Here is a 26,373-nt window from a genome sequence, read left to right as displayed (position 1 = left end):
CTTCCCTCACTGGACATGATCCCAGTGATCATTGGACTAGATCCCTCCAGTCATCGTACTGATTCCATGCGCAAGATCCACTTGATCACTGCACCAGTCCAACTGGATCCCTTCCCTCACTGGTCTTGATCCCAGTGGTCATTGGACCAGATCCCCCAGCCATCATGCTGGATCCTGCACTCGATCCACTTGAATGGTGCAGTGACCACCATCCCAGCGATCATTGAACTATATCCATCTGGGGAATCTCCCGTCCACATCCTCCAACCTCGTTGTCCATGAACCGCGCATTACCTGATTCTACCTCCTTCCTAAGACCTGTTGCCTCATACTGCGCCTGTCCGACCGAACTCATCTCTTCCTACCTCAACATCCTCCTGTCTCTCCAGTCAAGGAAATCCCCACCTACATTTGTTACACCACATATGCACTTCATCTCCTCGAAGACATTTGTTTTCCTTGCCCACAATGCGTCATTTTTACGTTGGACATCTCGTCCCTGTACACATCCATTTGCCATGACAAAAGTCTCCACGCCTTCTGTTTCCTAATCACCCCCATTCCAACTAGTACCATTCCACCGACACCCTCATTCACCTTGTTGAACTCGTCCTCAACCTCAACAACGTTTCTGTCCAATAATCCCACTTCATCCAAACCAAAGGGGTAGCCATGGGCACCCGCATGTGACCTCGCTATGCCTGCCTGTTTGTCAGATGTGTGGAATTATCCGTCTTTCACAGTTACATTGGCACCTCTCTCCACTTGTTCCTCCGCTACATTGATCAATGCATTGGTGCCACTATGTGCTCCGACAAGGAGGTTGAACAGTTCAGCAACGTTACCAGCACCTTTCGCCCTGACCTCAAATTCACCTGGATCTTCTGGGCAAATTCCCTCCCTTTCTCGGACCTGTCCGTCACTGTCTCCAGCAAATTACTCATGACAGACATATACTACAAGCCCACCGACTTCCACAGCTAACAATAGTACACCTCCTCCCACCCACCTCGTGTAAAAACGCCATCCCTTTTTCCCAATTCCTCCGTCTCTACCACATCTTTTCTCAGGATGACAAATTTCATTTCAGAAAGTCACAGTTGGTCTCCTGCATCCGTAATCGCAAATTCCCTCCCCCCTTCTAGTGCATCTCCTCCACTTCACTCACCACCGTCCACAAACCCACCCTTCTCGCTACAAGGACGAACTCCATGGTCCTCAATATTCACCTCACCAACCTCCGCATAAAACACATCATACTCCACCACTTCTGCCATCTCCAAACAGACCCCATCATCAGATATATATTTCCCTCCTCACCCCTATCAGTATTCTGAAAAGACCATTCTCTCTACGAACCCATATTCAGGTCTACAACCACCAACAAGCCCACACCCCACTACTGGCATCTTTCCCTGCCACCGCAGGAAGGGCAAAACCAGCGCCCACACCACTTCCCTCATCTCCATCCTAGGCCCCAAGGGATCGTTCCACATCTGTTAGAAATTCACCTATACCGCTTCCAATGTCATCTACTGCATCCGTTGCACACAGTGTAATCTCCTCTACATCAGGGAGACAGGACGCCTTCTTGCAGATCATTTCAGAGAACATCTCTGGAAACCTGCACCTACCAACTTCACCATCCTGTGACTGAACACTTCAACTCCCTCTCCCACTCCGTAAAAGACGTACAGATCCTGGGCCTCCTTCACCGCCAAACTATAACCACCAAATACCTGGAGGAGGAACGTCGTATATTCCGCCTTGGCACTCTGTCACCTCACGCGATTAATGTGGATTTGAACAGTTTCCTCATTTCCCTTCCCCCATGACCCAAGCCTCAAACTTGGCACCGCCCTCTGGACTCATTCCATCACTGCTTCTTCCGAACCATCATTTTCTCCCTCACCTTCATCCAACTATCGCTTTCCCAGTTTCATCCCCCAAACCCCACACCTCTAACATTTATCTCTCAGGCCCGACTCACAAGCCTTATTCCTGGTGAAGGGCTTATGCCTGAAACGTGGATGCTGACTGACCTGCTGTGATTTTCCAGCAACACACTCCCGACTCTGATCTCCAGCATCTTCAGTCCTAACTTTCTCCTAGGAATAATCAATGACCTCGGAGTGAAGATTCCACTGGATTGCAGTGATCACAGTGTGACTGAGTTATGCCTTTATTTTGGGTGAGGGTAAGCTGGGTCTGAGCGCTTAACACCTAAACAACGGGAATCGTATCAGATAGCGAAGTTAGGGCGGCCTGAAGTGAAGTGGAAAATTCTGTTAGAAGTGGATCAGTACAACAGCATAATATCACTCAAACTGTCAAAGACACGCAGAAGGAGCAAATCAATTTCAGTGCAGGCAGAATGACAGGTAAACTGGAAAGGAGACAATCCAACACATTGAGATGGAGTGGAATTATTTATGAGAAAGGGTTCAATATTGAAGCTATTTTACAGACAGACTGCCCTCACATTGGAAAAAGGAATTTCCTGCAGTGTAACGGCGATATTTGCCTGCGACATCACAATGCTGAGAGACACTGACATATTATCTTCTGTAGCAGTGTGGCCTAGTGAAAGCATGATCGGCCCATCAAACAGAATTCAATACTTCAAAGCTCTCCCCAGCGCTGGACAACCTATTTGCTGCTCCTATAGTCAGGTCCCAATCTCTTCACAGTGTATCTTTTTCTGCTTCCTGCCTCACGTAAACACTTGAAACCTGATCCAATCACCAGTGTTTCCGCTTTAATCAATATTTTGTAACTCCCAAGCTGACGCAGGTACCAATGACCAATTGGCAGTGGGCGGCACGGTGGCACAGTGGTTAGCATTGCTGCCTCACAGCGCCTGAGACCCGGGTTCAATTCCCGCCTCAGGCGACTGACTGTGTGGAGTTTGCACGTTCTCCCCGTGTCTGCGTGGGTTTCCTCCGGGTGCTCCGGTTTCCTCCCACAGTCCAAAGATGTGCAGGCCAGGTGAATTGGCCATGTTAAATTGCCCATAGTGTTAGGTAAGGGGTAAATGTAGATGTAGGGGTATGGGTGGGTTATGCTTCGGCGGGGCGGTGTGGACTTGTTGGGCCGAAGGGCCTGTTTCCACACTGTAAGTAATCTAATCTCATCAATTAGCCTTTTCGAGCACTCTCACTCTAGTATGATCTGAATGATAAAGTTCACTGTATCTGATCCGCAGGACACACTGCAGAAATTCCCCACGCGGGATAGTGCTGTTTGTCCCATCCCAGCGGACTGAGCTGCCTCCACTGGTAGCGCTGTCTTCACTGGTAGAGTATCACACAGTAACAGTGAATATCTTTTGATATCATCCTCGAAGGTACATGCTCCACAAAGCTGAACACTGCGGGAAACTGCTGTGGTCAGCACTAACACAGAGGCCCAGCGGGAGACTGGTGGGCTCATAAACCAGAAATTAATGGATAAAAAGATTCTTCTTTTTAGAAGAATCCGATTCAGACCATCATCTTAACACTTCCTGGGGAGAAAATGGATATGGGAGAGCGGACAGACTCAACTGGTTCCAGCATTCACAACCTTGGTCCGTAGGACAACAAAAGCAGAAACCTGGAATTGTTTATCTTGCTTCTGAAAAGCAGGTGAGTAAATTTTGAAGATCATAGATATTTTTTCCTGGTGTTGTTGAAATGATCAAGAGCAGAGTACGGTTCCCTGAGTATGGTCTGACTTCTGGGTTATGGACTGCGATATTCTGCTCACTTGATTTGAACACATACAAAGAAATGACTCAGTGACAACATCTGCTGAATCGGATTCCATGAAGAACAGAAGCCGATGTAATGAAAAGAGCCATAAGAGCGGGAAAGTAGCAAATTCTTTCCACTGGTCAATATCTGTGCAAGTAGACTGAATCAGCGTTGGGTGTTATTGTACTGCATCTTTTGTATAATGGTGCAAAAGCATGGAACTTTTATATCGAGGGGACAACTTCAAAATCCTCAATGAGGCAAAACACACAAATGTGGTATACAACAAAGTAACCACACAAATTGGTGTAACGTCATGGGGTAAATCTCCCTGCTCAAATTTCGCTCAAAATCGTTCTCTGTCGAATTCCTAAGGCTGATATTCGAACAGTGAATTGTCTAAGTCAATAAAAACTGCTCTGGTCTCACAACTTCAGCATTTCATACGCCTCCTTATGTATGACTAGCAGTAGTAATTGATCCCTCACTGTGTTACTTCAACGCACGTAGAGAAGAAATAACTGTAAGAACAACAGTCATGTATGTGACTTGGCTTTGACCCGATTCTGTTGCAACCAATCCATTCAGCTGTAATTGAAATTGCTTCCCCCTTTCCTGTGCCGGTCATAAGATTGCATAGCTTAGTGGTGAGTTTTCATGCATTGAATTAGACCCAGCATCCTTTCTCAGGTTGAAATTTACAGGGATATAAAGACATGATGAAAGACATGGGCAGTATTTACTGGACTATAAAGACGTTAGGAATGACACGGCCACGATACCATGTCGTTAGAAACGAAGAAAATGAGGTTTCCTGGGAGATAAAGCCACTATAAACGAAATGCGGCAGTTTAATGGGATAATGGCATAGATAAAAAATAATGCGGGAGACATCAGGAAAGACTTAGTTGTGTCCGAATAGAGGTTATCCAGCTGATGTGAAGATGTTAAGAGTAAATATGAGGGAACTTTCCTCTTTTAGGTGAGTGGAAACTAGACGTTAGATTCCAGAATATTCGAAAAGCACGTGCAGGCACACAAGGAGTGAATTAAACAGTGACAGTGATTCTGGGCTGCCTGGATTGGGGTTCAAAAGGGAAACACTCTGGAAGTGGTTAACATTCATAGGAAAGAAATTGCATAACACCTGCAATTGAAAATGTTAAGTGTAAGAATAGCTAATGGAGTTGGAAGGTGCAGCAGCTCATTCTACATGAAATATTATATAATGCAAATGCACTGATCTATTTGGTTTAGCTCTGCATTGAATGGAAGTCAGTTAGCTCAGTTCGCTGACTAACTGTTTTGTGAGAAACGTGAGAGCAACAGTGTGGGATTAATTCTCTCACTGTCTACCCGCCGTTTGATATGATCATGGCCGACCAAACACGTCAATGTCTTTGCCCAGCTCATCCACAACAACCTGTCGTACAACGGGATAAAGACAGCTAAGCAATCGAAAATTTCTGTTAATACAGGTAACATGAAACATATTACATCCATCAATAATCTCCACCATTCGGACATCCAATACAACGTTGCACAGTGGGTTTCTGCACGAAATTTGCAGGTTTTGTGGATGAGCATCTGATTCTGGTCTGATCACTTTTCAAATGATATGATTCCGTAAAAACTCACAACCATGAAGGTAAGGAATGTCCTCTGGTCAGTAGCAGGGACGGGAACTCCAGACGACAGGAATTGGCGATGAATCTGCACAACACTCAATGATTCATCTGAAAACTGAACTAAACTCCAATTCTGGTGCGGTTCATTCCAACAAACATTGAATAGCAAAGTGACCAAATTGGTAGAAATCTAACACGCTTTTCATTGCGCCACAGAGCTGCACTCGCCACAATTTTACTGTACCCAAAGTTTTGGTTTTCGTAGAGAAAACGTCGACTGTCACCAGGAGATGCGGAGTTTTTCAAGGAGTCGATCTTTTATTTGCAAACAAAAACAGTGACATTCAGAAAACAAATTTTTGACTCGTCTGAACCTCAAGGTCCATTGCCTAGAGTCATAGAGTCATTGAGATGTGCAGCATTGAAACAGACACTGCCGTCCAACTTGTCCATGCTGACCAGATATCCCAAACCAATCTAACCCCATCTGCAATCACCCGGCCCATATCCCTCCAAACTCTTCCTATACACATGCCTCTCAAATGTTGCAATTGTACTAGCCTCCACCACATCCTCTGGCAGCTCATTCCATTCACGTACCACCCTCTGCGTGAAAAAGTTGCCCCTTAGGACTCTTTCATATATTACCCCTCTCACACTAAACCCATGTCCTCTAGTTCTGGACTCCCCGATCCCAGGGAAAATATTTTGTCTATTTATCTTTTCCATGCCCCTCATAATTTTGTAAACCTTCAAGAAGGTCACCCCTCAGCTTCAAAAGCTCAAGGGAAAACAGCCCCACTCTGTTCAGCTTCTCCTTATAGCTCAAATCCTGCAAGCCTGGAAACATTCCTGTAAATCTTTCTGAACCCTTACAAGTTTCACAACATCTTTCCGAGCGGAAGGACACCAGAATTGCACGCAATATTGCAACAGTGGCCAAACCAATCTCCTGTACAGTCGCAACATGACCTCCCAACTCCTGTACTCAGCACTCTGACCAAAAAAGGAAAGCATACCAGATGCCTTCTTCACTATCCTATCTACCTGCGACTCCAATTTCAGGGAGCTATGAACCTCCACTCCAAGGTTTTTTTTTCAGCAACACTCCCTAGGGACTTGCCATTAAGTGTATAAGTCCTGTAAAGATTTTCTTTCTCACAATTCAGCACCTCACATGTATCTGAATTAAACTCCATCATTTTATATCTTTTCTTTAATCGTGTATTGTTAGCTTATCAGAATGCCAACTGTGTTAGTCAGAATTATCTCTCTCCAGCTATACAATAAACCAATGGTGCTAATTCCCATTATCGTTCAGCTTCTTTCGCTATGTTTTTTCCTACTTTATTCTACTGTAACTATTAAGTATCCTACTGCTATCTGTGCTCAATGAACCTCCATCCCCGACTAACCTTGTCATGATTAGATATTTAGCTACCCCATCTATCACAATGTTTTCCTGTCCCAAGCGGACTCTACTAACTACTGATTAGATATTTAATGTCATATCCTGCTACAAGTGTCTCAAGCAGGCCGACTCTACTATCAATTAATTATTTAAAGTCATGTCCTTTATATGTATTGTCACGACGTTTCCCAAACTGCCAAGATGATATTGAGTAGACGAGGCTGACTTTACTAATTGTTATTATCTCAGCCTGTCATAGTAACCTTTCAGCCTCAGTCTGACTCTGCTAATTGGTGTAGGAGCATTCCACTATAAATATCCCATCCTGCCACAGCGTCGCCATCCTGCCCTCGTGACCTTTTGACGAATGTAGCATTCCACAGACCCCTTGCAACAGATTTCCAGTAGTTTCCATGCCTTTAACCTTCCTATGCTTTCATGCTCTGTATTTTCTGTGCAGTGTTGGAATCTTTCATCAGGCATCTGATTATCTTCACCCCACTTTCCAGTACCTGGTCCTTTTCCATGTGTGCTCTCGCTTCTCAAGTATTCGGCTAAATACTCCTGAAATGTTTTGAAGACTCATAGCTTTACCACACGTTCAAACAATGAGTTCCAATTATACAACATTCTCAGAGGGAAAACGTTCTTCCTATATCTCCTCTGATCATCCTGTCACTTGCGTTTAACGGAGATCCCTGGTTGTTAACTCTTCCCATAAGAAGTTCATTCCTATCACACATACCGGTCCCCTTAATGTGCACCTTAATCACTTCCTCACTCAGCCTTCTCTGCTCCCAGGTAAAGAGCCTGAGCTGAGCTCATCTATCTTCGCCATGGCGATAGTGTCGTGCTGGAAATGTACACCAGGTCAGGCAGCATCCGAGGAGCAGGAGAATCGACGTTTCTACCATAAATCTTTCAGCAGGAATGAGGCTTGTTGGTGGGGACTGAGAGCTAATTGGGAGGGGGTGGGGGTTGGGTGCAAGGTAGCTGGGAAAGCAAATGGTGGATGGAGGCGGGGAGAAGGTGATAAGTCAGAGGGGTAGAGATGAATAGGTCCGGAGGGTGGTGCTGAGTTGGATGTTTCAGACTGTGATAATGTGAGTGGAGGGGAAACGAGGAAGTCGCTGAAATCCACGTTTATCCCGTGTGGTTGCAGGGTCCCAAGGCAGAACATGAGGCGTTCATCTTCCAGGCGTCAGGTGGTAACGGTTTGGTGGTGGCTTATGTCCGAAACGTCGATTGTCCTGCTCTGCAATTCACATGACAGGAGAAATGTGAATAACAAAGACTAAAAGAAGGACAAAAACTTATAGATTCAGAGTTAATGGAATTCGACACAGTGCAGACAAAAACCATTTGGCCAGTTGAATCAGCACTGTGCGGTGGAAGAGATTCACACTCCCCCACTCTATCTTTATAAACCCGCATTTGTGATCCACCTTCAAAAATAGAAATTACTCCAAAAGCTCAGCGAAATCAGGCAGCATCAGTGAAGAGAATTCAGGGTTAACATTGCGAATTAAAATCAGTTCTGAGGAAGGTCGGTTGACCTGAAACGGCCATTCTGTTTTCCCTCTCCTAAACGTCCACATCGTTTTGATAATTTGGCAACCAGAACTGTACACAGTATTCTAAATGCGGTTGAAACAAAACCTTGAACAATTTTAGCATGACTTACCAGCTCTTACACTCAATGTCTGGTCCGATGAAAGCAAGCATGCCATATGTCTTCTTGCCCACTCGATCCACCTGTGCAGCCACCTTCAGGGAACAAAGAATATGAACTCCCACATCTCTCTGCTCAGCAATTTTATCCAAGGCTCTTCCGTTTATCGAACACTTGGCTCGAGAATTTGACTTCCCAAAATGCATCAACTCACATTTGCCTGGATTCAACTCCATCTGCCACTTCTCCGCTCAACTGCCCTATCTATATTCTCCTTCATTCTTTGACAGTCGCTTATGCTTTCTGCTACTCCACCAATCTTCGTTTCATCTGCAAATGTAATGGCGATATTTGGACCATCAACCCTTGGAGACTGGAGCATGGCAGCTGCTGGTAATTAGATTCGATGAATAAAATCTGGAATATAAACCCGCTCAGAGGAAGAGTGAAAAAAAGTTTTACTTTGCTGAAAACCTATGCAGTCATGTCCCTTCAAAAGGGAAATCTGCTGTCCTTAACGAGACTTGCCAACATATAACTTCAGACCAACAATAGTACGATTCACCCATAAATTCCTTCTGACTCAGTTCAAGGAGATTTAAGGATGAACAACAAATGTTGTTCAGACTATGATGGCCACATTCCGTGGGAGAATAAAGAAGGATAAAAAAATGCATGGATGATGGGGAAAATTGTGAATCGTCTCAGCATGGTCTCAAATTCAGCTGATTATCCAAACTAAATAGACACAAGGACACTGACGCCTCCATGATGTCAGGTCCATGGGGGCTGGGTCTGCAGGAAGGGATTCAATTACCCGCTGAAATGTAAACTCACTTCCTCAGTCACAATGTGGACAGGTCATTCACCACTCCCCTATGTGAGAAGGAATCAGTCAGGAGACCAACCTGCAGAGTTGCCTTCAGGTTTACAAATGATAGCAAGGGTCCGATTTTGTTGTTATTGCAGGTGTTCATCCCATCCAGCAATGAAACATGCTTGGACGCCTGTTTCCAGTGGAGCACCACTGTTTCCTGATGTAGATCAATAATTCAAACTTAGTTGTAGGAGTCACTTTTAGATGTTTACAGACGTTGCAACAATTGGTCGTGTAGGTGACTGTGATGAATAATATCAGGGATCGCAGTGATGTATCAATCATGTGGAAAGGAAAAACGACGAATGGATTTGAATCCAGACCAGTAAGTGGTAATGCATTTGGAGAGTTGAAACAATAACAGTGAGGATTCTGAGCGGTGTACAGGAACAAAGAGATTTTGGAGTAGATATTCACAGATCTCTGAAGATTGTTGAACAGGGAGATCAGTTGTACGAGAGGCTCTTTATTGACCACAGTCTGAGAATGATATTCGATTTTTAGCAAACGCCAGTTTCGGAAACAACTAAAGGAATGAGCACAAGTCTGGTCAATGCGATAATCAACATTTTTCAAAATTGTAAAATAAAATGTGGAGGGCTCGAGTATAACTCTTTGCCCATCAAGACCGCTTCACCACGCAATGAATTTATCACTGCTTCCTCTCCAAGTCATGCTGGCATGTGCCTTGGAGGGTAATTCATAAATGGTGACGTTTCAGTGCATCTTCAACTTTGTCGTCATAGTCGGTGCAGTCTTTGAGCTTTGAAGCTTCTGTCAACAAAGCCTGGATGAATTACTCCAGTGCATCTTCTATGTGGTGCGCTCTGCTGAAATTGTGCCTTAGCAGTTAAGGGAATAAATATTCAGGCGTTGAGCAATGTACAGTTAAGTGACTGCATTGTCGTGGAGGGTATCCAGTTCCTTCAGTGATATTGAAGCTGCACTCACCTAGGCAAATGGAGAGAGTTCTGTTCAACATCTAATTTGTGCGTTGCGGACGATGTAGGCTTCACGGAGACAAGAGTTGAGTTAATAATCAAACAAAGTCGACCGATGGACATGTTTTTGTCGTCAACTTCTTATATGCGCGATCAGGTTCCATTTCTCCAAAATACTCGCTCCCAGGAGGATTACACGGAGGACTTCAGTTACAATGAAGCCTTTGAATATCAATCGAATATAATTAGATTCTCATTTGTCAGAGGTATCATTGCTGTATTTGGTCCTTCTGTGGATCAAGCTGATTCCAATCGCTTTCTGATTTCAAGTTTCAATTCCCGTCTGCACCTGAAATTTCAGCCCATTTCATCACCGAAATTTCTCCACCTGTCTTTATAATATTTAAGGACGCTGTAAGGGACAGCAGAGGATTACGAGGATGTTGCCAACTCTGTATAAAATTGACCTTCGTGGAATGATTGGTTAGGGTGGGACTATTCTCCTCGAAACAATGGAGGTGGAGGGGTGCTCTATAATCATATAACACCAATCATAAACGTTCAATATTCGTGCAATCTTGACAGGGTAGATACGGGCAGGTGGTTTGCCCCATGCTGTGAGGAGAGCACCAGAGGACATAATCTCAGAATTAGAGAGTGCCCATCTAATTCAGAAATGAGGACCTATCTCTTTGCTCAGCGGCCGAACAATCTGTGCCATCAATGTTGTTGGGTGTTTGCAAACTGTGCCAGATAGTTAATCAGAAATGTGATTAAAATTTGTCGAGGAAAGTGAGCAGAAAGGAGTTTAAGATTATCAGATCAACCATGAGTTCGTTGAATGATGGGGCAGACTCCATGTGCTGAGTGGCAAACTCCCATTTGTTTAACATTTTGTCTAACTCATTATTTTATTCATAAGTTCAGAATTATGGGGGGATGGGAAAAAGTGATAGAAAAGGTTTATTAAAGAGATCAGACAGATCAGGAAAAAGTTCATAAACTCAGGAAGACGAAATGTACTGTGACCTGGGGATAACAAATGACACTGGGCACAGCACAGCTGGCTGTGTACAGAAGCAGTGAATGCTGAAGAACGTTGATAGCCCTTATACAATTGGCAGGTCAGTGATCACGCTGGATGATGAGTCGTTGTATGATTCACACACAGCAGAAATTTGTGAAACAATGAAAGGTTCGTTTCATTGGAGATGTTTTCTGCGGTTCCAATTCCGAGTCACTGTTTGACTTACTGATCAGATCATTGTGTGAAGTGTTAGGTTAAGATACTCATGTGCATCCCCACTGGATAAACTTGTGCTCCTCATTCTTTCGATGCAAATTCATAGAAAGACAAGATGGAATATGGGGCGGAAAGAAAAATGCGTTCTTTCTCATTACACCAAGTTAATCTACAATTGAATAGAATGACTTCTCTCACTCTGCATTTCGACTTTAATGTGGTGTCGATTATTGTGAATCTTCCGTGCAGTGAAGGGCAAGAACAAGATTCTCTCTCCAGTGTATACCAGATGCGTGAGGTGCCAATAAAAACTGCAGGAGTGGTTTGTGATGTTAGCGACCAGAGTGTGACTCGAACTCGTGAATGTGGAGCACATCAGTGTAGTAACCCAACACTATATTCTTTCAGTCTTCGCAGCACATTTTGTAGAGCGGTGACATGTGACCTCATCAGGATACATGTGGTGAAAGTAAAGGATGAGAAATTTGCAGAGCGGAATCGAATCCACGCCATTGTGTTTCTGTATGCACCAGAATTATAATAACAGCAAATTCCAATAAATAGCCATGCACGACAGAATGAATAGCTGTCATTGATACATTCTGAGTTAGAACTGTGTCAGAATGAAACAGAGAACAAGAATTTTCCTTCATATTCACACCTATATTTGACTCATAATTTCTTCAGTCACTTTCTCTCTCACGTGAAGAAGCAGCCATGGAGAGGGAAACAAAGGCGATGTTGTGGCTCAATGGCCTTTCTGATATGGCTGAACCTGAATTGCATTAAATTGCAAGAAACGCTGTTTTGTTCGTTTCATTTTAATTTTGCTGCAACCTCACAATGTTCATTGTAATAATCAGAAGTGAATTAGATAAATCTCATTGTAACGATTAATATTATATTCAAATTTGCTCCGACTTTATTTCAGCTTAAGGAAAATATTGCTCAGAAAATCAGAGGGTTAAAATGCAAAAGAAAACCCACCAGTTTTGTTGCTCGTTGCTTTGGAAGATTTCACCGAGTATAAAATGGACCAAACATCATGGTGCTTGTCCTCACATCTTTAACGCATGTGATTAAAGCTGGAATTAGATCTCCAAGCAACTGGTCACTTCTTAATCATTATGTAATATCATTCCTTCACAACGGGAAAAATCCACTCAGTTCCATTTACAATGCTTCAGGTAGAATATTATGCCAAATCTTTCAATATCTAGAGTTTTTGAAACCGAATTTTAATCAGCTGCACACGTTCACGAAATTTCTTTACATTTAAAGTCAACCCACTTAGACATTGTTCCCCCGCAACTTCCGACCGGCAACACCGCACCCATACACCTTTACCAAGCCACACGCTGTCTCCCTCCTTGTGAAATTTATTCCTTGTATGTCACCAAATGTGCCTTTCCAAATATTTTGAAAACCAGATTCTCGGAGCGACAGCGATTCTGTTCTCATCATTTCTTTGTCCTTCAAAGGTTTTGTCAAAGGTTTTGAATGTCTAGCGTCTCGGTGTTCACTTACTTGAAAGAGGGAATTTTTCACCTACTTACTCTGTCCAAACATTTCATAACCTGAAAAAAAACCAACTAAGTCTTTCTTGGTTCAGGGAGAACTGTTCTAAATTTTCGAAGACAACACGTGAATAAAATCTCATCCTCAGTACACCCTGTCAGCATCGTTTCTAATGGATTTACACTCCAGTAAATACCGTCATTACCCTCTCCGAGAGAATCACAGAATCCTCCAGTGCAGAAAGAGCATTTCAGTCAATCGAGCCGGTTTCGACTCTCTGAAGAGGATCTCAGCAAGACATATCTCTCCTCCCCATTCCCTTATATTTCACCAGAAGAAGGGGCAACCCTCCCCATTATGATGTCAAATAAAGCTGTTGGGCTATAACCTGGCGTCCTGTGACTTCTGACATTGTCCCCGCGTTACCCAAGCTAATTCACTTAATTTACTTAATTCCATCCCTGCACACGAGAGGGCAATTTAACTTGGCCAATCAACATAACCCTCAGAACGAACAGCAATGTGAATTACTGAGCCAATGTTCCATCATAGTGAGCAAAACCTGAATCATTTTTAATGGCTTTATACCCTGGTAACTCAGCCTCATCAAAGCAAATCAACCCAAATTCAATGTATCGAAACGCTACTCTGTGCTTTACAATCTGATTTGTGCTGCGGGAAATGTTTCTGCAGTCATATTTGAATGTTTTTACGCTATTTCTTCCTCATTTTCCTGCTTTCAATAAACACTTCAATTCGGAACATGTCTGCCGAATGCTTTTCATTCCAACACCGTAATAAGGTGCAGTTTTCAGAAGTCACGTGTTTGTGCTTTCACTGACACTCTACCTCCCTGAGAGCTGCTGTAATTTCCCACTTGATTCAGGCAGCACTGTCCTTCCTGTGACATGCCCCATCGAGAATGGAAGGACAGGTATCAATACCCGCACTTGGGAATGGAGCGACAGTTTTAAAACATTTACACTGTCCCCAGTGGAGAATTGAGCTCTGTGACAGGCGGGGACACTAACCATACTACCGAGAACAAGAGTGTCAAAGGAGGCCCTTCAACCAATAGTGGCGACACTTGTCAAAAACAACTGCCGAATGAACTGAATCCAATTTCACAATGTTTATCCCACAGCCTTATATGTCTTGGTATCACAAGTTCAAATCTGAATATTTATTCAGGTTCTAAGGGTTTCTGCCGCTCTGAAAAATGCAGACAGTGTTTTCCAAATTCCAACCACCCACTGGCTGATAAAGCTTTTTCGCACATCTTCTCAAACCATTCTGCCTTTCTCCTTCAGTCTCTGGCCCCTGCTAATCGATCCCTCCATCAATGGGAAACTCGTTCAGTCAACCCTGTCCATACCCGAACCCAATCATGTCCTGTCTACATCTCCTTTACACTGCGACAAACACTCCACTCTGTCCTGTCTTTCTTCACAACTGAAACTCTTCAGCCCAAACAGTATCCCGGTAAATAGCTCCTGCAATTTTCTCAGTGTGATCACATCCCTGCTATAATGCAAAACTGCACACAACACTCTTGCTAGAGTCTAATGAGCATTTGTTTTAAAATTTCTGGATTAGTATGAGGCCGATTCTGGCGAAGCAGAATTTATTACCCATTCCGAATTGCCCACAGGGCAGTTGAGACTCAACCATATTGCTATGAGTCTGAAGTCACATGCAGCCCAGACCAAGTTAGGATAGCAAATTGCATCCCGAAATGACATCACTGGAACAGATTATTTTTTCAACAATTGTCAATGGATCTACAGTGTTATTAGATTCTTCCTTGCAGATTTTTTTGAATCCAAATTTGACAATCATGGCATGTTGGGATTCAAGCCCGAGTACCCAGACTATTTCCTCGGTCTCTGGATTATCAGTCCTATGAAATTACCACAAGACCAACGCAGAAAGCCATAAAAGCTGATCATTTCCAATAAAATGACTTTTCACCAAAACTGCCCTGGGTATTTTCCATGAGCCTGTCACTCCAATTGTTTCTGGCCGAGTCAGTAAAAGCTGCTACATGAGGATTGATTTCACAACCGCGGTATCCAAATAGATCGACTTGTTTGAAGGTCCCGATGGTGGGATTGGGGCACGTTCACCCAACAACAGTCACCGCAGCAGCAGCACAGACAGAACAGTATGAATGTGAAAGAGAGTGATAGATTGGGCATTGCCTCAGAGAAATGGGGGGAGGGACGGAAAGGAGGTTTACTGATCGTGGGAAGAAGAGAAATCTCCGACAACGAGTGTGTTTCAATCCTGATTTATGAAACGCAGGGATGTGAGAGAGCGGAATTTGAAAGCAAAACCATTAATTTCTGAGCATGTGTCACAAAAAGGACAATGGAGAGAACACTTAGTGCCGTGATTTGGTTTCAAATCGTGGTTGCTGTTGTCACAATGCAAAATTCCGACAACCACGATCACAGTAACCACAGAACAGGATGCTTGCATGCAGCAATAAGTATACTAGCAGTGGAAATGTTCGGAAGAACAGCAAATGTCCAATATCAGTACTCAGTGAACAGTGACAGACATGTGGGAACTGACAATGAGCTGAATCTTTCAGATCGATGTCCCTCAGAGGCTGTGGAGATCCCTTGAATGAGAATGTCGAAAAATGAGATTGATAAATTTCGACAAAACATCAAAGACTCGGGGGACAGTACAGGATATTGTTGAAATGTATGCTTCAATAGCATTTTAGCTTAACATCGGCACAGCCGCCCAGATCCAACCGGAAATGGGATGGGAATGCGTGCGCGGAGTTACTCTCTGGCTCCAGTGATGCAATAGGTGAGCGTACTGTCGTTCTGTGATGGTCTAGAGGCGCAAGAAATTCCTAGGTTGAGTGTGCTCCTGCTCAAGGGAATGGTTGTCCCCGTTTATACAATCATAGTGATTTCCAGTGCATCTTTCTAAGACAGCTGAGTGGCACAAGTGGAGCGAGATGAGCCCTTAACTTTGCAGTGGTGGGTTTAAAAGGTGATTTTGCTGTTTGGATCTGTGTTTCCGACACTGGCGGGAGCAGGTACATTTGCTCGCATCAGCTCAGTATCAGTTTCTTCCACACAGTCAAGACTTCAACCTGGAGAGGGTGGTGTTGGGCTGATATTTTAAACTAGTTCTTGGGGTTTGGGACACGGAAACTGTGATGTTTACGTTCGACGAATACAACATGAAATACAAGTCTGATCTCAGAAACAGAAAAATGACTTTAATTTCCTGCAATCCCATTCATTCTTGTCCCTTATAGAGGACATTCTACCTTCTTCACCCACTCCTGCCTACGAGAGACTCCAGGACCAGAAAAACATGAGCTGACCCTTAATTCAAGAATCCCCACCGTGTGGGGAAGCAGTCTAATCGGCCCTTCCAGTCCACATAGTACATCCGAAGCGCATCCCACCAGTCCCCACGGTATTCCCTGTCCCATAAGCCTGCAGTTCCCATTGTTGATCCCTGTAATTGGCACATTTTTGGTCAGAGAGAGAAATAAAAACGCAAACACACAGAGAATGTGCAGACTGCCCACAGACAGACACCCGAGTCTGGGATCGCACCCGGGTTTGTGGTGTAGCCAGACAGCAATGAACAAGGGGCGAAGAATAAGTGTTGTCCAGACCAGTCGTACCCCCACCCTGTGGGTGAATGAGAAACAATGAAAACACATTCACGACATGGAAAACGGCATTTGTATCTGTGTGGACACAATTTGCAAGGATCGTTCACCCTGTGTAGAAAAAAAGGACACAGATACCACAGAGAAAGCAGGGCAATGTGGGAGCTGCTGGAAGGGATTCAATTAACCACAGAAATTGAATCTCATTTAATCAGTAACACTGTGGAGAGAACGTTCACCAGTCCCATGTGTGGGAAGGGATCACTGAGCAAAATAACCTCCGGAGACTCCAGCAGGATTACATATCCCATCAGGTGTTCGATTATGATGTCAATGCTGCTGTTAATCCCAACCAGCTGCTTGCTCCATAGCGTCAGTCAGAGTCATACAACATGAAAACAGGCCTGTCAGTCCAACTGATCCATGCTGAACATACTGCCAAACTAACCCATTCACGTCTGCCTCCTTCTGTACCCGCTGAGTGGTGATAATGTCCTTGTAGTTTAATGACTGTGTTGTTAATCCAAAACCCAGATAATATTTTGGGGACAAAGGGTCCAGGTCCTGGCATGACAGATAGTGGAGTTTGAATTCAATAAGCACCTGGAATTGAAGACTCTCGTGATGCCCTGAATCAGTTGTGTGAAAAATCCCATCTGATTCACTCATGCCAGTTCGGAAAGCAAACTGTCATATTCATCTGCTCTGTCCCACAGGAGACTCCAGATGGATAATACCGTGGTTGACTCTTAAATGCCCTCTGGGAAATAACTGACGTACTAGGAATGAATAAATTTATTTTAAAAATCCCACTTTCCCATTCATGTTTGGAATCAATTGTCCATTAAATGTTGCAAATGTACCCTCATCCATCACTTCCTCAGCAAGTGAATTACACAGTAAAACACCGTCCCTAAAAAAATGCCGCGCATGTCTCTTTTTTTAAAAATCTCTCTCTTTTCATCTTAAACATATGCTCTCTCGCCATGAAATTCCCCTCCTGGGAAAAGGCCGCTATCGTTGACTCTAAACTTGTCTTTCAATAATTCATAAACTTCTGTCAGGTCGCCCTTAGCTCGAGTGAAAACGCTCGCGACTAAGAGAAAGTGAGAACTGCAGATGAGAGATCAGAGTCGAGAGTGTTGTGCTGGGAAAGCACAGCAGATCAGGCAGCATTTTTCGGAGCAGGAGAGTCTACGATTCGGGAAGAGCCTGGTGAAGGACACTTGCGCGAAAAAAATGATTCTCCTGCTCCTCTGATGCTGCCTTACCTAATGCGGTTTTTCAGCACCCAGATCTCGAATCTGAAAATGGTCTCAGCCTATCCAGCCTTTCATTATAACTCAAACCTTCCACAGGCAACAAGCGTGTATCCCGTTTGTGAACCTACTCCAGCTGAATAATATCATTCCTACAACTGGGCGACCAGAACTGGACATCATATTCCAGAAGAGACCTTATCAATGTCCTTCAAAACTTCAACACAACGTCCCAACTGCGTAACACAAAGGACTGAGCAATGAAGGGAAGTAGGTTAAATGCCTTTGAACCATCTTGTCTGATGGTAATGCAAATTACAAGGAATTATTTACCTGCACACCGAGCTTCCGTGTTCTCTAACATACGCAAAGCCCTACTCTTGTTGTTGTACCAAAATGCAATGCCTTCCATTTATCCAAATTCAACTCCATGTTACATTTTTCAGTACAACGACTCATTGGATTAAGACCCTTTTGAAACTTAGATAATCTTCCCCACTGTCTACAATTCTGATATCGCCTGCAAACCGAAGAAGCATGCCTGCAGTGAGTTCCACTGTTTTCTCATATAGATCAATGATTCATATTTAATTTTAATGGCCGTGACTTAGCAGTGTGCAGGTCATACAACAGTTAGTCATGCAATTAACCATGAGGAAGAAAGCCGCAGACTGCAGGGAGATATCAAACAACTGGAAATAAAACTGGTGAAAGCAAATCATTCCAGGGAAGTGGGTGATAGTGAAGCAAAACTAAACTTCAAACCAGCTGCTCACGCTCCAGTTGTGGCACTCAGCTGTCTCAGCAAGATGCACTGTAGATTGCTGTTATTATAAACGGGAACAGATTTTCCATTCTGCCCCGCCTTTGACCAGAAGCACTCCCAACCTTGGAATTGCTTGCGCTTCGAAACCATCATAGAAACACCGTGCATTCTCCTTTGAGTCACTTGAGCCATCGAGTATCTCTGCGACCTCATTCCCATCTTGATTACAAGTTGGTTCTTCGCGACTGCGCCACTCAGTCCCTCTGATTCTGGGGCTGGGAACTGGGACTATGTGGCAGCAGGGGTTACTGCCTTGTGTGGGGAAACTCGTGAAGTAACCGATGTTATACTGCATTGCTATTGAAGTATACATTTCAACAAAAGCTTGGTAACAACAATGACTGTAGATGCTGGAAATCAGATTCTGGATTAGTGGTGCTGGAAAAGCACAGCAGTTCAGGCAGCATCCGAGGAGCAGTAAAATCCACGTTTCGGGCAAAAGCTCTTCATCACGAATACAGGCAGAGAGCCTGAAGGGTGGAGAGATAAGTGAGAGGAGGGTGGGTTTGGAGGAAAAGTAGCATAGAGTACAATAGTTAAGTGGTGGAGGGGATGAAGGTGATAGGTCCGGTGGAGGGTGGAATGGATAGCTGGAATAGATGATAGGCAGGTAGGACAAGTCAGGACAATTCATGGGGACAGTGCTGAGCTGGAAGTTTGGAAATGGGGTGAGGTGGGGAAGGGGAAATGAGGAAACTGTTGAAGTCCACATTGATGCCCTGGGATTGAAGTGTTCTGAGGCGGAAGATGAGGCGTTCTTCTTCCAGGTGTTTGGTGGTGAGGGAGCGGCGGTGAAGGAGGCCCAGGACCTCCATGTCTTTGGCAGAGTTGGAGGGACAGTTGAAATTTTGGGTCACAGGGCCTGTGTGGTTGATTGGTGCGGGTGTCCCAGAGATGTTCCCTAAAGCGCTCTGCTAGGAGGCGCTCAGTCTCCCCAATGTACAGGAGACTGCACCGGGAGCAACGGATACAATAAATGATATTGGTGGATGTGCAGGTAACAAAGGCTGCACTGTCCCCGGAGTCTTTGATGTTTTAGAAAATCTATTTATCTCAGCCCTCAACACATTAATGATTGAATCAACACAGCCACTGGGGAGAACCGCTGTTAAACGGTCAGACCATTCTGAGTTCCCACATATCTGCTACTGTTCGCTAAGCACTGATATTGTGCATTTTCTGCTCTGCCTAACATTACTTATAATACTGTACTTATTGCATAAGTTTAGTGCGTTTGTCTGTGGGTTGCCGTGATCGTATAGGGGTTAGTACTCTGCGTTGTGGCCGCAACAACCTCGGTTCTGAATCCTTATCACGGCAGTAATTGCTCTATGTGTCCCAGTCTTTTGTGAAACACAAAGGAATCCGTTGTTTTAAAGTTTTGATTTTCTCCAAGGTGATTTTTTTCCTTCAAGCTCTGCTCGCTCACATCTCTGTGTTTCATATGTCAGAATTCAAATCCACCCGTTCTCAGATATTTCTTCCCTCCTATGATCACTAACCGAAGTTTCCAGCCGATACCCCCATTTCATTAATTTGGAGATGCCGGTGTTGGACTATGGAGTACAAAGTTAAAAATGACCCAACACCAGGTTATGGTCTTACAGGTTTAATTGAAGCACTAGCTTTCGGAGTGCAGCTCTTTCATCATGTGTTTGCGGAGCCATATCCTATTTCACTAAGGCATTGCAGAATCTAACACAGACTCTCCCATTGATACCGATCAGTCTGTGTGGCTGGGGTCACTCTTGCTGGGTGAACGTGCCCCAACCCCACCATGGGGACCTGCAGAACCGTTGATCCATTTCGTTACCACTGTTGTGAGATCAATACTCATGTAGCATGTTTTACTGATATTGACCAGATATTATTGGGGGGGGGGGTCAAGCTCAGGAAAAATGGCACAGAACAGTATCGGGGAAAAGCGGCTTAATTGGATAAGATCAGTTTCACTGCTTTTCTGCAATGGCTGAGCGTTATTACCACTGACCACTGGTCTGTTTATGCAGACACCACGGGCTCGGGTTTGACTCAGACCATGCTAGCTGGTAGAATTTGGATTCAATAAATATCTGGAAATACGAATCTAATAACTCCCATATTTTCATGTTCAATTGTTGAAATAAAAACATCTGATGTCATTTAAGGAATGAAACTGCCATTCTTACCTCCTCGGGCCTCCATGTGACTCCAGACTCACTACAATATAGTTAAGTTTCAACTGCCCGCTGTGCAACTATTGATACCAATCAATACTGCCGAGCCAGCGACGCCCTCATACTGCAACAGAATAGAAAAAAGTTCATTCGGCTCTAGCTAGATTACTGTGTGCAGTTCTGCAATTCAGAGTACTGCATGGATGTGATCGCACTGGGAACGTTGCAGTAGAGATTCTCTGGGATGTTGTCTGGGCTGAAGAGTTTCAGTTGTGAGGAGAGATTGGACAGACTGGGGTTGTTTGTCGCCGAGCAGAGGAGATTGGAGAAGACATGACTGAGATGTACTAAATACTGAGGATTTGGATAGGGTAGACTGAAAGAATTGTTTCTTATTGATGGAGAGATCGAACACTGAGGCCAAGAGATTTCGGGAAAAGGCAGAAAAGTGTGAGTCGATTTGCGGAAAGTGTCAGAGAGGCGGAAATCATTCTAACCTTAAAACAACATTGAGATGTTAATTTGTGATGCCAAATCATGTAAGATTATGGGCTAAACGATGGAAAACTTGATTCAGGTCGTTAAGCAGTTGTGTTTGACAAGTGCGGCCACAACAGGCTGAAGGGCCTCCTTCGATGTTGTTGTCCTCTCCAGTACTGTGGTTAGTGTCCCCGCCTGTCACAGGGCTCAATTCTCCGCTGGGGGCATCGTAAAGGTTTTAAACCTGTCGCTCTGTTCCCCAGTGAAGGTTATTCATGCTTGGCCTTCCATTCTCGATATGACATATCAGAGGAAGGACAGTGCTGTCTGAATCAGCGTGGGGAAGTCTGCAGCTCCTGGGGAGAGAGGGTGTCAGTGACAGTGCAAACACGTAACTTCAGCCAACTGCACATTGTGTTTGTGTTGCAATGAAAACCATTTTATAGAGTTATCCCTGACTGATATGTTTATTTAAAGCAGGAATCTGAGGGTAGAAAAGAGCAAACCCATTCAGATCTGAGTGCAGAAACATTTCCAGCAGCACTAATGAGGTTGTACAGCGCAGAACCGCGTTTGTATGCATTGAATTCAGGTTGATGGGCGCAGCTTGCTTTCTCTCGGCTGAGTTACCAATGTGTAAATGATACAGATAGTGTTCGATGTGATGGTACATTTGCTCAGTGGTTCGAACTGCTGTTAAGTCTGTAGGTTTGGTAGCTTGGTCATGGTAAATTGCGCTGATGTGTCCAGGGAGTGAACTCAGTAAGTTAAGTGAATTAGCCATGGGTAACGCAGTGATAAGGTCAGCAGTCCCACGTTGCCAGGTTTTATTCCAGCAGGTTTATTTGAAATCACAAGCCAGAGGCCTGCGGGGATAGAGACGGGAGCTAGGTCTGGTTGAGATGCTGTTCAGAGTCTCCCTACAGACTCGATTGGCTGAACCGCACTTTCTGCATTGTCGGGGAAATCTGTGATTCTATCAGAGAGGACACTGCCAGCGTTTACTGGCCCGTTCAGACAATAGAGACGATGCTGACGGCGTTTAGTGGGGATGGAATTTTATTTATTTGTGTTTTGGAAAATTTGACGCTGAACCAAGGAAAACCGAATGGAAGATTTCCAGAGTATTTGAGGTTTGGCGAGAGTAAATATGTGGTAAATTCACTCTTTCAAGTTCGTATATTTCTGAACGTCAGGCTTTCAAAACCATGGAAGTATGACAAATAAATGATGGGAGCAGAATTTCTGTCACTCAGAGAATCCGTTCCCAAAATATTTGGAAAGGCACATTTAGAGACACACAAGCAGTGAGTTTCACCAGGAGACAGACAGCCTGTGGACAGGTAAAAGTGTAAAATTGGGGTGTGGGGGGTAGAAGGTGCGAGGAAACAATATCTAATTTGGACGACTTCAGATGCAAAGAAATATCAGAAACGTCTGCAGCTGAGTAACATTCAGCAAAAAAACCTCAGAGTTTTGAAAGATTTCTATTAATTTTCCACATGAAGCATTATAAATGGAACTGAGCAGATTTGCTATATTGTCAAGGAAAGCTATTCTATAATGAATAGGAAGTGACCCGTCTCTTAGAGATCGATTCCTGCTTTAATCCCATGGTTTAAAGGTGGGAGGACAATCGCCATGATGTTGGGTTCATTTGACACCCACTGAAATCTGCCTAAGTAACTGAGCATCAAAACTGGCATCTTGTTTTGTAGTTCAACCTTCTGTTTTTCTCATCAGTATTTTCTTTAAGCTGAAATAAATTCGGAGCAAAATTGAATGCAACATTTAACGATCCAATCACATAAATCCAACTCAATTCCGATCATTGGAATGAACAGAGTGGAGTTGCAGCAAAATTAATAAAATGAAACGAACAAAACTGAATTTCCGGGAATTTTACCCAGTTCAGCTTCAGCCATATGAGAAAGACTATCGAGCTAAAACATCACCTTCACTTCTCTCTCCGTATATACTTCTTCACGTGAGAGAGAAACTGTCTGAAGAAATTATGCGTCAAGACCAAATGTGCGTGTGAATGTGACGGGAATTTCATGTTTGCTGGGTCAGCCTGAGACAGTTCCGACTCGGAATAAATCAAGGACAAGGTATTCCTTCCAAGGACGTGGTCAATCCCTTGGATTTTGCTGGTATTATTATTCCGCAGAAAGCAGAAACATAATGTCGTGGATTCGATTCCACTCAGGGAATTTCTTATCCCCTCGGTGCATCATATGTGATCTTGACGCGGTCACATGTGAGCGCCTTTGCAATGGGCTGAAGTCTCCCAGGGGTTCAGGCGGCGGGTTGTTCTTCCATTGTGCTTGTGTGGATTTGAATCCTACTCTGGCTGTTACTTCTATGAAACGCAGCTGTGGTTTCCCTTTGTGCCTCGCATCTTTAGGATACTTTGGATGGAGAATCTTCCTCTTGCCCTTCATTGTACTGGAGAATTGTGATAAATCGATACCTCATCAAAGTCGAAGTAGAGCAATTTCGTTCTGTTGTAAGTTACATTTGGGATAATGAAAAGGAGGGCAAACGTTTCTATTCTCCTTTCATTCCATCTTGACTTTCTATGAATTTACATCAAATGAAAGGGAAACAAATAAGGAGAGATCGGGTGCAATAGGTTATCTAGTGGGATTGTGAATTTTAGTGTAATACTCCACACAAATTTCTGATCAGTATTTTAAACAGTCAATTGAATTGGAACCTCAGAAACCTTTTCCAATGAAACGAATCTTTCATTCTTTCACAACCTTTTGCTGTGTGAATCATACCGCGATCCATCATCCAGCGTGATCACCAAGTTGGCAACAATATTAGATCTAACAATTTTCTTTAGCAATCACATCATCTGCACATACCCATCTGCGGTGTGCCCAGTGCCATTTGTTGGCTCCAGGCCACAGCATATTTCTTGTTTATGAACTTATGATCCTAGTTCTTGATCTGTCTGATCAGTTTGTAAACCTTTTCTATCACTTCATCCCATCCTTTCAGAATTCTAAAGATATCAATAAAATAAGGCGTTAGACCAAATGATGTAGGATTGGAAGTCGGCCATTCAGCCCATCGAGTCTGCTCCACGATTCAACGAACTCATGGCTGATTTGATAATCCTCAACTCCATTCTCCAGCATTGCCTCGACAAAGATTCATCGCCTTTCTGGTTAAATATCTGTCTGGCACAGTTTGAAAATACACAACAACTCAGCCTCAACAACAATTTCGGCAAGGAGTTCTTCCGATTCATTAGCCCCTGAACAAAGACATTCCCCATCATTTCTGAATTAAATCGGCAATACCTAATTCTGAGTTCATGTCCTCTGGTGCTCTCCTTATACCAGAGGGTAAAACACCAGCCCGTAACTACCCTGTCAATGAATATAAATTTGCTTATAAATGTTATTATGTGGTTATAGAGCTCCCCTCCCTCTCCTTTGTTTCAAGGAGAATAATCCCAGCCTAACCAATCATTCCAAGAAGCTACATTTTCTCCAGTGTTGGCAACATGTCCGTATATCTCTGCTGTCCCCTCTAGCGTCCTTACATATTATTAAGGCAGGTGGAGACATTTTTGAGAAGAAACGGTTGAAATTTCAAGCACAGTCGGGAATTGGATCTTGAAATCAGACAGCGACTGGAATCAGATTGGTCCACACAAGGACGAAATAGAGTAATGATCACTCTGACAAATGAGAAACTCATCATGTCTCATTGACATTCAATAACTTTACTGTAAACAAAGTACCCCGTGTAATTGTCCACAGAGCTATTATTTCGGGGGAAAACGTATAGAATCTGGCTACATAAACACTTTGACAACAACAACATGTTCTTGAGATATTTTTTTGATTATAAACTCAACTCATTTCTCCTTGAATCCTTCATCTTTGGCAAGGCACAAATGAGACGAGGAACATAACTCTCTCCATTTGCCTGGATGGGTGTAACTTCAATAACACTTAAGGAACTGGACACCGTCCAGGACAATGCAGTCACTTGAATGTACCCTCTTCAACACCTGCAATATTCATTCCCTTCACCGTTAAGGCGCAATTGCAGCAGAGTGCACCAACTACAAGATGCACTGCAGTAAATCATTCGGACATGTTTGACAGAACCATCAAAGCACAACAGCTGTACTGACGACAAGGTCAAGTTTGGATGATGCAAATAAATGCCACCATTTGCAAGTTCCCTCCAAGGCCCATAGCACTCTGACTTGGAAAGGAATCAGTGATAAACGCATTGGTGAAACGGTCTTGATGGGCAAAGTTGCATACTTCAGCTTCCACCTTTCATCTTACAATTTTAAGAAAAATGTTGATTTATGCGTTGACCAGACTTGTGCTCAGTACTTTAGCTGTTCCCTAAACTGGTGGTTGCTAACGTTCTGATTTATCCACAGCCCGTGGTCAACAATAGAAAATATCCGAAAACCCTCTCAAGAAACTGACTCCCCTCAAGATTATAGTGGTGTTGGAGAAGCACAACAGGTCCGGCAGCATCTGAGGAGCAGGAAAAATTGAGGTTTCAGGTAAAAACCCTTCATCAGGAATGAGACTGGGAGCACATGGGATGGAGAGATAAATGGGAAGGGTGTGGGGCTGGGGAGAAGGTAGCTGAGAGTGCTGTAAGTGAATGCAGGCGGGGGGTGAACATGATATGTCAGAGAAGTAGGTGGAGTGGATAGGTGGGAAAGAAGATGCACAGTTGGGGCAAGTCAGGCGGACAGTGTTGAGATGGAAGGTGGGAACTGGGGTAAGGTAGGGGGAGGGCAAATGAGGCAACGGGTGAAGTCCAAATTGATGCCATAGGGTTGAAGGGTCCCCAGGCGGATGATGAGGCTTTCTTCCTCCATGCATCGGGTCATGTGGCCGTGGCGATACAGGAGGCCCAGGACCTACATGTCCTCGGGAGAGTGGAGGGGGAGTTGAATTGTTTGGCCATGGGGCACTGGGGTTGAT

Source organism: Chiloscyllium punctatum, chromosome 13 (assembly GCF_047496795.1).
Source record: "Chiloscyllium punctatum isolate Juve2018m chromosome 13, sChiPun1.3, whole genome shotgun sequence".
In the NCBI taxonomy this organism is placed as follows: domain Eukaryota; kingdom Metazoa; phylum Chordata; class Chondrichthyes; order Orectolobiformes; family Hemiscylliidae; genus Chiloscyllium; species Chiloscyllium punctatum.
The sequence above is the reverse complement of the archived record's forward strand: the minus strand, read 5'-3'. Positions refer to the sequence as shown.